General features: G+C 42.5%; 1 protein-coding gene across 1 annotated transcript in view; it reads left to right on the top strand.

The window, feature by feature from the left end:
* Positions 1-15,940, top strand: part of ITGAL (integrin subunit alpha L) — a 450,284-nt gene that overhangs the window by 375,661 nt on the left and 58,683 nt on the right. The gene's annotated exons all lie outside the window — the stretch shown is intronic.

Here is a 15,940-nt window from a genome sequence, read left to right as displayed (position 1 = left end):
AGCACTATGTACCTGACAACACAAGTATACACACCCTGACATTACAGCACTATGTACCTGACAACACAAGTATACACAGCCTGACATTACAGCACTATGTACCTGACAACACAAGTATACACACCCTGACAGCACAGAACTATGTACCTGACAACACAAGTATACACACCCTGATATTACTGCACTATGTACCTGACAACACAAGTATACACACCCTGACAGCACAGCACTATGTACCTGACAACACAAGTATACATACCCTGACAGCACAGCACTATGTACCTGAAAACACAAGTATACACAGCCTGATATTACAGCACTATGTACCTGACAACACAAGTATACACACCCTGACATTACAGCACTATGTACCTGACAACACAAGTATACACACCCTGACAGCACAGCACTATGTACCTGACAACACAAGTATACACACCCTGACATTACAGCACTATGTACCTGACAACACAAGTATACACACCCTGACATTACAGCACTATGTACCTGACAACACAAGTATACACACCCTGACATTACAGCACTATGTACCTGACAACACAAGTATACACACCCTGACATTACAGCACTATGTACCTGACAACACAAGTATACACACCCTGACATTACAGCACTATGTACCTGACAACACAAGTATACACACCCTGACATTACAGCACTATGTACCTGACAACACAAGTATACACATCCTGACATTACAGCACTATGTACCTGACAACACAAGTATACACACCCTGACATTACAGCACTATGTACCTGACAACACAAGTATACACACCCTGACAGCACAGCACTATGTACCTGACAACACAAGTATACACACCCTGACATTACAGCACTATGTACCTGACAACACAAGTATACACATCCTGACAGCACAACACTATGTACCTGACAACACAAGAATACACACCCTGACAGCACAGCACTATGTACCTGACAACACAAGTATACATACCCTGACATTACAGCACTATGTACCTGACAACACAAGTATACATACCCTGACATTACAGCACTATGTACCTGAAAACACAAGTATACACACCCTGACATTACAGCACTATGTACCTGACAACACAAGTATACACACCCTGACATTACAGCACTATGTACCTGACAACACAAGTATACACACCCTGACAGCACAGCACTATGTACCTGACAACACAAGTATACACACCCTGACATTACTGCACTATGTACCTGAAAACACAAGTATACACACCCTGACATTACTGCACTATGTACCTGAAAACACAAGTATACACACCCTGACATTACAGCACTATGTACCTGAAAACACAAGTATACACACCCTGACATTACAGCACTATGTACCTGAAAACACAAGTATACACACCCTGACATTACAGCACTATGTACCTGACAACACAAGTATACACACCCTGACATTACAGCACTATGTACCTGACAACACAAGTATACACACCCTGACAGCACAGCACTATGTACCTGACAACACAAGTATACACACCCTGACATTACAGCACTATGTACCTGAAAACACAAGTATACACATCCTGACATTACTGCACTATATACCTGACAACACAAGTATACACACCCTGACATTACAGCACTATGTACCTGACAACACAAGTATACACACCCTGACATTACAGCACTATGTACCTGAAAACACAAGTATACACACCCTGACAGCACAGCACTATGTACCTGACAACACAAGTATACACACCCTGACAGCACAGCACTATGTACCTGACAACACATGTACCTGACAACACAAGTATACACACCCTGACATTACTCACCTATGTACCTGACAACACAAGTATACCACACCCTGACATTACAGCACTATGTAACCTGACAACACAAGTATCACACACCCTGACATTACAGCACTATGTACCTGACAACACAAGTATACACAACCCTGACATTACTGCACTATGTACCATGACAACACAAGTATACACACCCTGACATTACAGCACTATGTACCTGAAAACACAAGTATACACACCCTGACATTACAGCACTATGTACCTGACAACACAAGTATACACACCCTGACAGCACAGCACTATGTACCTGACAACACAAGTATACACACCCTGACATTACAGCACTATGTACCTGACAACACAAGTATATCACACCCTGACATTACAGCACTATGTACCTGAAAACACAAGGTATACACACCTGGACATTACTGCACTATGTACCTGACAACACAAGTATACACAGTCCCTGACATTACAGCACTATGTACATGACAACACAAGTATAACACAGCCTGACATTACAGCACTATGTACCTATGACAACACAAGTATACACACCCTGACATTACAGCACTATGTACCTGACAACACAAGTATACACACCCTGACAGAACAGCACTATGTACCTGACAACACAAGTATACACACCCTGACATTACAGCACTATGTACCTGACAACACAAGTATACACACCCTGACAGCCACAGCACTATGTTACCTGAAACACAAGTATACACACCCTGACATTACTGCACTATGTACCTGACAACACAAGTATACACACCTGACATTACAGCACTATGTACCTGAAAACACAAGTATACACACCCTGACATTACAGCACCTATGTACCCTGACAACACAAGTATACACACCCTGACATTACAGCACTGTAGTACACTGACAACACAAGTATACACACCCTGACAGCACAACACTACTGTAGCTGACAACACAAGTATACACACCCTGACAGCCACACCCTAATGTACCTGAACAACAAGTATACACACCCTGACAGCACAGCACTATGATACCTGACAACACAAGTATACACACCCTGACTTACAGCACTATGTACCTGACAACACAAGTATACAACCCTGACAGACAGCACTATGTACCTGAAACACCAAGTATACACACCCTCGACAGCACAGCACTATGTACCTGACAACACAAGTATACACACCCTGACTTTACAGCACTATGTACCTGACAACACAAGTATACACACCCTGACATTACAGCACTATGTACCTGAAAACACAAGTATACACACCCTGACATTACAGCACTATGTACCTGAAAACACAAGTATACACACCCTGACATTACAGCACTATGTACCTGACAACACAAGTATACACAGCCTGACATTACAGCACTATGTACCTGACAACACAAGTATACACACCCTGACAGCACAGCACTATGTACCTGACAACACAAGTATACACACCCTGACATTACAGCACTATGTACCTGACAACACAAGTATACACACCCTGACATTACTGCACTATGTACCTGAAAACACAAGTATACACACCCTGACATTACAGCACTATGTACCTGACAACACAAGTATACACACCCTGACATTACTGCACTATGTACCTGACAACACAAGTATACACACCCTGACAGCACAACACTATGTACCTGACAACACAAGTATACACACCCTGACAGCACAGCACTATGTACCTGACAACACAAGTATACACACCCTGACAGCACAACACTATGTACCTGACAACACAAGTATACACACCCTGACATTACAGCACTATGTACCTGACAACACAAGTATACACACCCTGACATCACAGCACTATGTACCTGACAACACAAGTATACACACCCTGACATTACAGCACTATGTACCTGACAACACAAGTATACACACCCTGACATTACAGCACTATGTACCTGACAACACAAGTATACACACCCTGACATCACAGCACTATGTACCTGACAACACAAGTATACACACCCTGACATTACAGCACTATGTACCTGACAACACAAGTATACACACCCTGACATTACAGCACTATGTACCTGACAACACAAGTATACACACCCTGACATTACAGCACTATGTACCTGACAACACAAGTATACACACCCTGACATCACAGCACTATGTACCTGACAACACAAGTATACACACCCTGACAGCACAACACTATGTACCTGACAACACAAGTATACACACCCTGACATACAGCACTTACCTACACAAGGACACACCCTGACAGCACAGTCACTAGTACCTACAACACAAGGTATACCACACCCTGACAGCACAGCACTATGTACCTGAAAACACTCGTATTACACAGCCCTAACATTACAGTCACTATTGTACCTGACACACACAAGTATACACAGCCCTGACATTACAGCTCTATGTACCTGACTAACACAAAGTATACACACCCTGACATTACTGCACTATGTACCTGACAACACAAGTGATACCACACCCTGACCAGCACAGCACTATTACTCGGACAACTATGTACCTGGACAACACAAGTATACACTACCCTGACATTACAGCACTATGTACCTGCCAACACAAGTATTACACAGCCCTGACATTTACTGCACTATGTACCTGACTACACATGTATACTACACCCTGACATTACAGCACTATGTACCTGGACACACTAATGTATACACAGCCCTGACATTACTTGCACTATGTACCTGACAACACAAGTATACACATCCCTGACATTACATCCTATGTACCTGAAATCACAAGTATACACACCTCTGACAGCACAACACTATGTACCTGAACAACACAAGTATACACACCCTGACATCTACAGGCACTATGTACCTGACAACACAAGTATACACACCCTGACATTACAGCACTATGTACCTGACAACACAAGTATACACACCCTGACATTACAGCACTATGTACCTGACAACACAAGTATACACAGCCTGACATTACAGCACTATGTACCTGACAACACAAGTATACACAGCCTGACATTACAGCACTATGTACCTGACAACACAAGTATACACACCCTGACATTACAGCACTATGTACCTGACAACACAAGTATACACACCCTGACAGCACAGCACTATGTACCTGACAACACAAGTATACACACCCTGACATTACAGCACTATGTACCTGACAACACAAGTATACACACCCTGACAGCACAGCACTATGTACCTGACAACACAAGTATACACACCCTGACATTACAGCACTATGTACCTGACAACACAAGTATACACACCCTGACATTACAGCACTATGTACCTGAAAACACAAGTATACACACCCTGACATTACTGCACTATGTACCTGACAACACAAGTATACACAGCCTGACATTACAGCACTATGTACATGACAACACAAGTATACACAGCCTGACATTACAGCACTATGTACCTGACAACACAAGTATACACACCCTGACAGCACAACACTATGTACCTGAAAACACAAGTATACACAGCCTGATATTACAGCACTATGTACCTGACAACACAAGTATACACACCCTGACATTACAGCACTATGTACCTGACAACAAAAGTATACACACCCTGACAGCACAACACTATGTACCTGACAACACAAGTATACACAGCCTGACATTACAGCACTATGTACCTGACAACACAAGTATACACACCCTGACAGCACAGCACTATGTACCTGACAACACAAGTATACACAGCCTTACATTACAGCACTATGTACCTGACAACACAAGTATACACAGCCTGACATTACAGCACTATGTACCTGAAAACACAAGTATACACACCCTGACATTACTGCACTATGTACCTGACAACACAAGTATACACAGCCTGACATTACAGCACTATGTACCTGACAACACAAGTATACACACCCTGACATTACAGCACTATGTACCTGACAACACAAGTATACACAGCCTGACATTACTGCACTATGTACCTGACAACACAAGTATACACACCCTGACATTACAGCACTATGTACCTGAAAACACAAGTATACACAGCCTGACATTACTGCACTATGTACCTGACAACACAAGTATACACATCCTGACATTACAGCACTATGTACCTGACAACACAAGTATACACACCCTGACAGCACAACACTATGTACCTGACAACACAAGTATACACACCCTGACATTACAGCACTATGTACCTGACAACACAAGTATACACACCCTGACATTACAGCACTATGTACCTGACAACACAAGTATACACACCCTGACATTACAGCACTATGTACCTGACAACACAAGTATACACACCCTGACATTACAGCACTATGTACCTGACAACACAAGTATACACACCCTGACAGCACAGCACTATGTACCTGACAACACAAGTATACACACCCTGACATTACAGCACTATGTACCTGACAACACAAGTATACACACCCTGACATTACAGCACTATGTACCTGACAACACAAGTATACACACCCTGACATTACAGCACTATGTACCTGACAACACAAGTATACCACACCCTGACATGCACAGCACTATGTACCTGACAACACAAGTATACACACCCTGACATTCACAACACTATGTACCTGACAACACAAGTATACACACCCTGACATTACAGCACTATGTACCTGACAACACAAGTATACACACCCTGCAGCTACAGCACTATGGTACCTGACAACACATGTACCTGACAACACAAGTATACACACTGCTGACAAGCACAGCGACTATGTAACCTGACAACACAAGTATACACACCCTGACATTACAGCACTAATGTAACCTGACAACACAAGTATAACACACCCTGACAGCACAGCAACTATGTACCATGAAAACACAAGTATACACAACCCAGACATTACAGCACAATGTACCTGACAACACAAGTATACCACACCCTTGACATTTACAGCACTATGTACCTGACAACAAAGTATACACACCCTGACATTACAGCACTATGTACGGACAACACAAGTATAACCACACCCTGACATAACAGCACTATGTACCTGACAACACAAGTTATAACACACCCTGACTAGCAACTACACTATGTACCTAGACAAAACCAAGTATACACACCCTGACAAGCAAGCACTATTACCTGTACAACACAAGTATACACAGCCCTGACATTACAGCACTATGTACCTGAATTTAAAACACAAGTATACACACCCTGACATTACAGCAGCATGTACATGACACAAGTATACACACCCTGACAGCACAACACTATGTAACTGACAACACAAGTATACACACCCTGACATTACAGCACTATGTACCTGAAACACAAGTATACACACCCTGACATTACAGCACTATGTACCTGAAACACAAGTATACACACCCTGACATTACAGCACTATGTACCTGACAACACAAGTATACACACCCTGACATTACAGCACTATGTACCTGACAACACAAGTATACACACCCTGACAGCACAGCACTATGTACCTGACAACACAAGTATACACACCCTGACATTACAGCACTATGTACCTGACAACACAAGTATACACACCCTGACATTACAGCACTATGTACCTGAAAACACAAGTATACACAGCCTGACATTACAGCACTATGTACCTGACAACACAAGTATACACAGCCTGACATTACAGCACTATGTACCTGACAACACAAGTATACACACCCTGACATTACAGCACTATGTACCTGACAACACAAGTATACACACCCTGACATTACAGCACTATGTACCTGACAACACAAGTATACACACCCTGACAGCACAGCACTATGTACCTGACAACACAAGTATACACAGCCCTGACATACAGCACTATGTACCTGACAACACAAGTATACACACCCTGACATTACAGCACTATGTACCTGAAAACACAAGTATACACACCCTGACAGCACAGCACTATGTACCTGACAACACAAGTATACACACCCTGACAGCACAACACTATGTACCTGACAACACAAGTATACACACCCTGACATTACAGCACTATGTACCTGAAAACACAAGTATACACACCCTGACAGCACAGCACTATGTACCTGACAACACAAGTATACACACCCTGACATTACAGCACTATGTACCTGAAAACACAAGTATACACACCCTGACATTACAGCACTATGTACCTGACAACACAAGTATACACACCCTGACATTACAACACTATGTACCTGACAACACAAATATACACACCCTGACATTACAGCACTATGTACCTGACAACACAAGTATACACACCCTGACAGCACAGCACTATGTACCTGACAACACATGTACCTGACAACACAAGTATACACACCCTGACATTACTGCACTATGTACCTGACAACACAAGTATACACACCCTGACATTACAGCACTATGTACCTGGAAAACACAAGTATTACACACCCTGACATTACAGCACTATGTACCTGACAACACAAGTATACACACCCTGACATTACAGCACCTATGTACCTGACAACACAAGTATAAACACCCTGACAATACAGCACTATGTACCTGACAACACAAGTATACACACCCTGACATTACAGCACTATGTACCTGACAACACAAGTATACACACCCTGACATTACAGCACTATGTACCTGACAACACAAGTATACCACCCTGACATACAGCACATATGTACATGACAACACAAGTATACACACCCTGACATTACAGCACTATGTACCTGACAACACATGTATACACAGCCTGACATTACAGCACTATGTACCTGACAACACAAGTATACACACCCTGACATTACAGCACTATGTACCTGACAACACAAGTATACACAGCCCTGACATTATAGCACTATGTACCTGACAACACAAGTATACACACCCTGACATTACAGCACTATGTCCTGACAACACAAGTATACACACCCTGACATGACTGCACTAAGTACCTGACAACACAAGTATACACATCCCTGACATTACAGCACCTATGTACCTGACAAACACAAGTATACACACCCTGACAGCACAGCACTATGTACCTGACAACACAAGTATACACACCTGACATTACAGCACTATGTACCTGACAACACAAGTATACACACCCTGACAGCACAGCACTATGTACCTGACAACACAAGTATACACACCCTGACATTACAGCACTATGTACCTGACAACACAAGTATACACACCCTGACATTACAGCACTATGTACCTGAAAACACAAGTATACACACCCTGAACAGCACTATGTACCTGACAACACAAAGTATACCAGCCTGTCATTACAGCACTATGTATGACAACACAAGTATACACCCTGACATTACAGCACTATGTACCTGAAAACACAAGTATACACACCCTGACAGCACACTATGTACTGAAAACACAAGTATACACAGCCTGTCATTACAGCACTATGTACCTGACAACACAAGTATACACAGCCTGACATTACAGCACTATGTACCTGACAACAAAAGTATACACACCCTGACAGCACAACACTATGTACCTGACAACACAAGTATACACACCCTGACATTACAGCACTATGTACCTGACAACACAAGTATACACACCCCTGACATCACAGCACTATGTAACTGACAAACACAAGTATACACACCCAGACATTCACAGCACTATGTAACCTGACAACACAAGTATACCACACCCTGACATTACAGCACTATGTACCTGAAACACAAGTATACACACCCTGACATTACAGCACTATGTACCTGACAACACAGTATACACACCTGACATTACAGCACTATGTACCTGACAACACAAAGTATACACAGCCTGACATTACAGCACTATGTACCTGACAACACAAGTATACACACCCCGACAGCACAGCACTATGTACCTGAAAACACAAGTATACACAGCCCTGACATTACAGCACTATGTACCTGAAAACACAAGTATACACACCCTGACATTACAGCACTATGTACCTGACAAACACAAGTATACACACCCTGACACGCACAAACACTATGTACTGAACACAAGCACTACCTGACATTACAGCACTGACAACACAAGTATACACACCCTGACATTACAGCACTAAGTACCTGACAACACAAGTATACACACCCTGACATTACTGAACTATGTACCTGACAACACAAGTATACACACCCTGACATTACAGCACTATGTACCTGACAACACAAGTATAACACCCTGACAGTCACATCATATGTACCTGACACACAAGTATAACACACCCGACAGCACAACTATGTTACCTGACAAACAAGTATACCACCCTGACATTACAGCACTATGTACCTGACAAACACAAGTATACACACCCTGACACTCTACAGCACTATGTACCTGTCAACACAAGTATACACACCCTGACAGCACAGCCACTATGTACCTGACAACACAAGTATAACACCCTGACATTACAGCACTATGTACCTGACAACACAAGTTACACACCCTGACATCTACAGCACTATGTACCTGACAACACAAGTATACACACCCTGACATTACAGCACTATGTACCTGACAACACAAGTATACACACCCTGACAGCACAAGCACTATGTACTGACAAACACAAGTATACACCACCCTGACATTACAACACTATGTACCTGACAACACAAGTATACACACCCCTGACATTACAGCACTATGTACCGACAACACAAGTATACACACCCTGACAGCACAGCACTATGTACCTGACAACACAAGATAACCTGACAACACAAGTATACACACCCTGACATTACAAGCACTATGTACTGACAACACAAGTATACACACCCTGACATTACAGCACTATGTACCTGACAACACAAGTATACACACCCTGACATTACAGCACTATGTACCTGACAACACAAGTATACCACACCCTGACATTACAGCACTATGTACCTGACAACACAAGTATACACACCCTGACATTACAGCACTATGTACCTGACAACACAAGTATACACACCCTGACATTACAGCACTATGTAACACAAGTATACACACCCTGACATTACAGCACTATGTACCTGACAACACAAGTATACACACCCTGACAGCACAGCACTATGTACCTGAAAACACAAGTATACACACCCTGACATTACAGCACTATGTACCTGACAACACAAGTATACCACACCCTGATATTACAGCACTATGTACCTGACAACACAAGTATACACACCCTGACATTACAGCACTATGTACCTGACAACACAAGTATACACCCTGACATTACAGCACTATGTACTGACAACACAAGTATACACACCTGACATTACAGCACTATGTACCTGACAACACAAGTATACACACCCTGAGCACAGCACTATGTACCTGACAACACAAGTATACACACCCTGACATTACGCACTATGTACCTGACAACACAACTATACACACCCTGACATTACAGCACTATGTACCTGAAAACACAAGTATACACACCCTGACATTACAGCACTATGTACCTGACAACACAAGTATACACAGCCTGACATTACAGCACTATGTACCTGACAACACAAGTATACACAGCATGACATTACAGCACTATGTACCTGAAACACAAGTATACACACCCTGACAGCTCAACACTATGTACCTGAAACACAAGTATACACAGCCCTGATATTACAGCACTATGTACCTGACAACACAAGTATACACACCCTGACATTACAGCACTATGTACCTGACAACACAAGTATACACACCCTGACAGCACAACACTATGTACCTGACAACACAAGTATACACAGCCTGACATTACAGCACTATGTACCTGACAACACAAGTATACACACCCTGACAGCACAGCACTATGTACCTGACAACACAAGTATACACAGCCTAACATTACAGCACTATGTACCTGACAACACAAGTATACACAGCCTGACATTACAGCACTATGTACCTGAAAACACAAGTATACACACCCTGACATTACAGCACTATGTACCTGACAACACAAGTATACACAGCCTGACATTACAGCACTATGTACCTGACAACACAAGTATACACACCCTGACATTACAGCACTATGTACCTGACAACACAAGTATACACAGCCTGACATTACTGCACTATGTACCTGACAACACAAGTATACACACCCTGACATTACAGCACTATGTACCTGAAAACACAAGTATACACAGCCTGACATTACTGCACTATGTACCTGACAACACAAGTATACACATCCTGACATTACAGCACTATGTACCTGACAACACAAGTATACACACCCTGACAGCACAACACTATGTACCTGACAACACAAGTATACACACCCTGACATTACAGCACTATGTACCTGACAACACAAGTATACACACCCTGACATTACAGCACTATGTACCTGACAACACAAGTATACACACCCTGACATTACAGCACTATGTACATGACAACACAAGTATACACACCCTGACATTACAGCACTATGTACCTGACAACACAAGTATACACACCCTGACAGCACAGCACTATGTACCTGACAACACAAGTATACACAACCCTGACATTACAGCACTATGTACCTGACAACACAAGTATACACACCCTGACATTACAGCACTATGTACCTGACAACACAAGTATACACACCCTGACAGCACAGCACTATGTACCTGACAACACAAGTATACACACCCTGACAGCACAACACTATGTACCTGACAACACAAGTATACACACCCTGACATTACAGCACTATGTACCTGACAACACAAGTATACACACCCTGACAGCACAGCACTATGTACCTGACAACACATGTACCTGACAACACAAGTATACACACGCTGACAGCACAGCACTATGTACCTGACAACACAAGTATACACACCCTGACATTACAGCACTATGTACCTGACAACACAAGTATACACACCCTGACAGCACAGCACTATGTACCTGACAACACAAGTATACACACCCTGACATTACAGCACTATGTACCTGACAACACAAGTATACACACCCTGACATTACAGCACTATGTACCTGACAACACAAGTATACACACCCTGACATTACAGCACTATGTACCTGACAACACAAGTATACACACCCTGACATTACAGCACTATGTACCTGACAACACAAGTATACACACCCTGACAGCACAACACTATGTACCTGACAAAACAAGTATACACACCCTGACAGCACAGCACTATGTACCTGACAACACAAGTATACACAGCCTGACATTACAGCACTATGTACCTGAAAACACAAGTATACACACCCTGACATTACAGCACTATGTACATGACAACACAAGTATACACACCCTGACAGCACAACACTATGTAACTGACAACACAAGTATACACACCCTGACATTACAGCACTATGTACCTGAAAACACAAGTATACACACCCTGACATTACAGCACTATGTACCTGAAAACACAAGTATACACACCCTGACATTACAGCACTATGTACCTGACAACACAAGTATACACAGCCTGACATTACAGCACTATGTACCTGACAACACAAGTATACACACCCTGACAGCACAGCACTATGTACCTGAAAACACAAGTATACACACCCTGACATTACTGCACTATGTACCTGAAAACACAAGTATACACACCCTGACATTACTGCACTATGTACCTGAAAACACAAGTATACACACCCTGACATTACAGCACTATGTACCTGACAACACAAGTATACACACCCTGACATTACAGCACTATGTACCTGACAACACAAGTATACACACCCTGACATTACTGCACTATATACCTGACAACACAAGTATACACACCCTGACAGCACAACACTATGTACCTGACAACACAAGTATACACACCCTGACAGCACAACACTATGTACCTGACAACACAAGTATACACACCCTGACAGCACAACACTATGTACCTGACAACACAAGTATACACACCCTGACATTACAGCACTATGTACCTGAAAACACAAGTATACACACCCTGACAGCACAGCACTATGTACCTGACAACACAAGTATACACACCCTGACAGCACAACACTATGTACCTGAAAACACAAGTATACACACCCTGACATTACAGCACTATGTACCTGAAAACACAAGTATACACACCCTGACAGCACAGCACTATGTACCTGACAACACAAGTATACACACCCTGACATTACAACACTATGTACCTGACAACACAAGTATACACACCCTGACATTACAGCACTATGTACCTGACAACACAAGTATACACACCCTGACATTACAGCACTATGTACCTGACAACACAGATATACCACACCCTGACATTACAGCACTATGTACCTGACAACACAAGTATACACACCCTGACAGCACAGCACTATGTACCTGACAACAACAATGTACCTGACAACACAAGTATACACACCCCTGACATTACTGCACATATGGTACCTGACAACACAAGTATACACACCCTGACATTACAGCACTATGTACCTGACAACACAAGTATACACACCCCTGGACATTACAGCACTATGTACCTGACAACACGAGTATACACACCCTGACATTTACTGCACTATGTACCTGACAACACAAGTATACACACCCTGACATTACAGCACTATGTACCTGAAAACACAAGTATACACACCCTGACATTACAGCACTATGTACCTGACAACACAAGTATACACACCCTGACAGCACAACACTATGTACCTGACAACACAAGTATACACACCCCTGACATTACAGCACTATGTACCTGAAATACACAAGTATACACACCCTGACAGTACAGCACTATGTACCTGACAACACAAGTATACACACCCTGACATTACCAGCACTATGTACCTGACAAACACAAGTATACACACCCTGACATTACAGCACTATGTACCTGACAACACAAGTATACACACCCTGACATCACAGCACTATGTACCTGACAACACAAGTATACACACCCTGACATAACAGCACTATGTACCTGACAAACACAAGTATACACAGCCCTGACATTACAGCATATGTACCTGACAACACAAGTATACACACCCTGACATTACAGCACTATGTACCTGACAACACAAGTATACACACCCTCGACATTACTAGCACTATGTACCTGACAACACAAGTATACACACCCTGACATTACAGCACTATGTACCTGACAACACAAAGTATACACACCCTGACAGAACAGCACTATGTACCTGACAACACAAGTATACACACCCAGACATTACAGCACTATGTACCTGAAAACACAAGTATACACACCTGACATTACGGCACTATGTACCTGACAACACAAGTATACACAGCCTGTCATTACAGCACTATGTACAGACAACACAAGTATACACCCTGACATTACAGCACTATGTACCTGACAACACAAGTATACACCACCCTGACAGCACATACAACTATGTACCTGAAAACACAAGTATACACAGCCTGATATACAGCACTATGTCCTGACAACACAAGTATACACACCTGACATTACAGCACTATGTACTGACAACAAAGTATACACACCCTGACAGCACAACACTATGTACCTGAAAACACAAGTATACACAGCCTGACATTACAGCACTATGTACCTGACAACACAAGTATACACACCCTGACAGCACAGCACTATGTACCTGACAACACAAGTATACACAGCCTAACATTACAGCACTATGTACCTGACACACAGTATACACACAGCTGATTACAGCACTATGTACCTGAAACACAAGTATACACACCCTGACATTACTGCACTATGTACCTGACAACACAAGTATACACAGCCTGACATTACATCACTATGTACTGACAACACAAGTATACACACCCTGACATTACAGCACTATGTACCTGACAAACACAAGTATACACACCCTGACATTACTGCACTATGTACCTGACACACAAGTATACACACCTGACATTACAGCACTATGTACCTGAAACACAAGTATACACAGCCTGACATGCACTATGTACTGACAACACAGTATACACCCTGACATTAACTGCACTTGTAACTGACACACAAGTAACACACCCTGACATTACAGCACTATGT

The sequence above is a fragment of the Bombina bombina genome, chromosome 11 (assembly GCF_027579735.1).
Source record: "Bombina bombina isolate aBomBom1 chromosome 11, aBomBom1.pri, whole genome shotgun sequence".
NCBI classification, from domain to species: Eukaryota; Metazoa; Chordata; class Amphibia; order Anura; family Bombinatoridae; genus Bombina; species Bombina bombina.
Note: the sequence above shows the minus strand (reverse complement) of the source record. Positions and strands in the feature narration are given on the sequence as shown.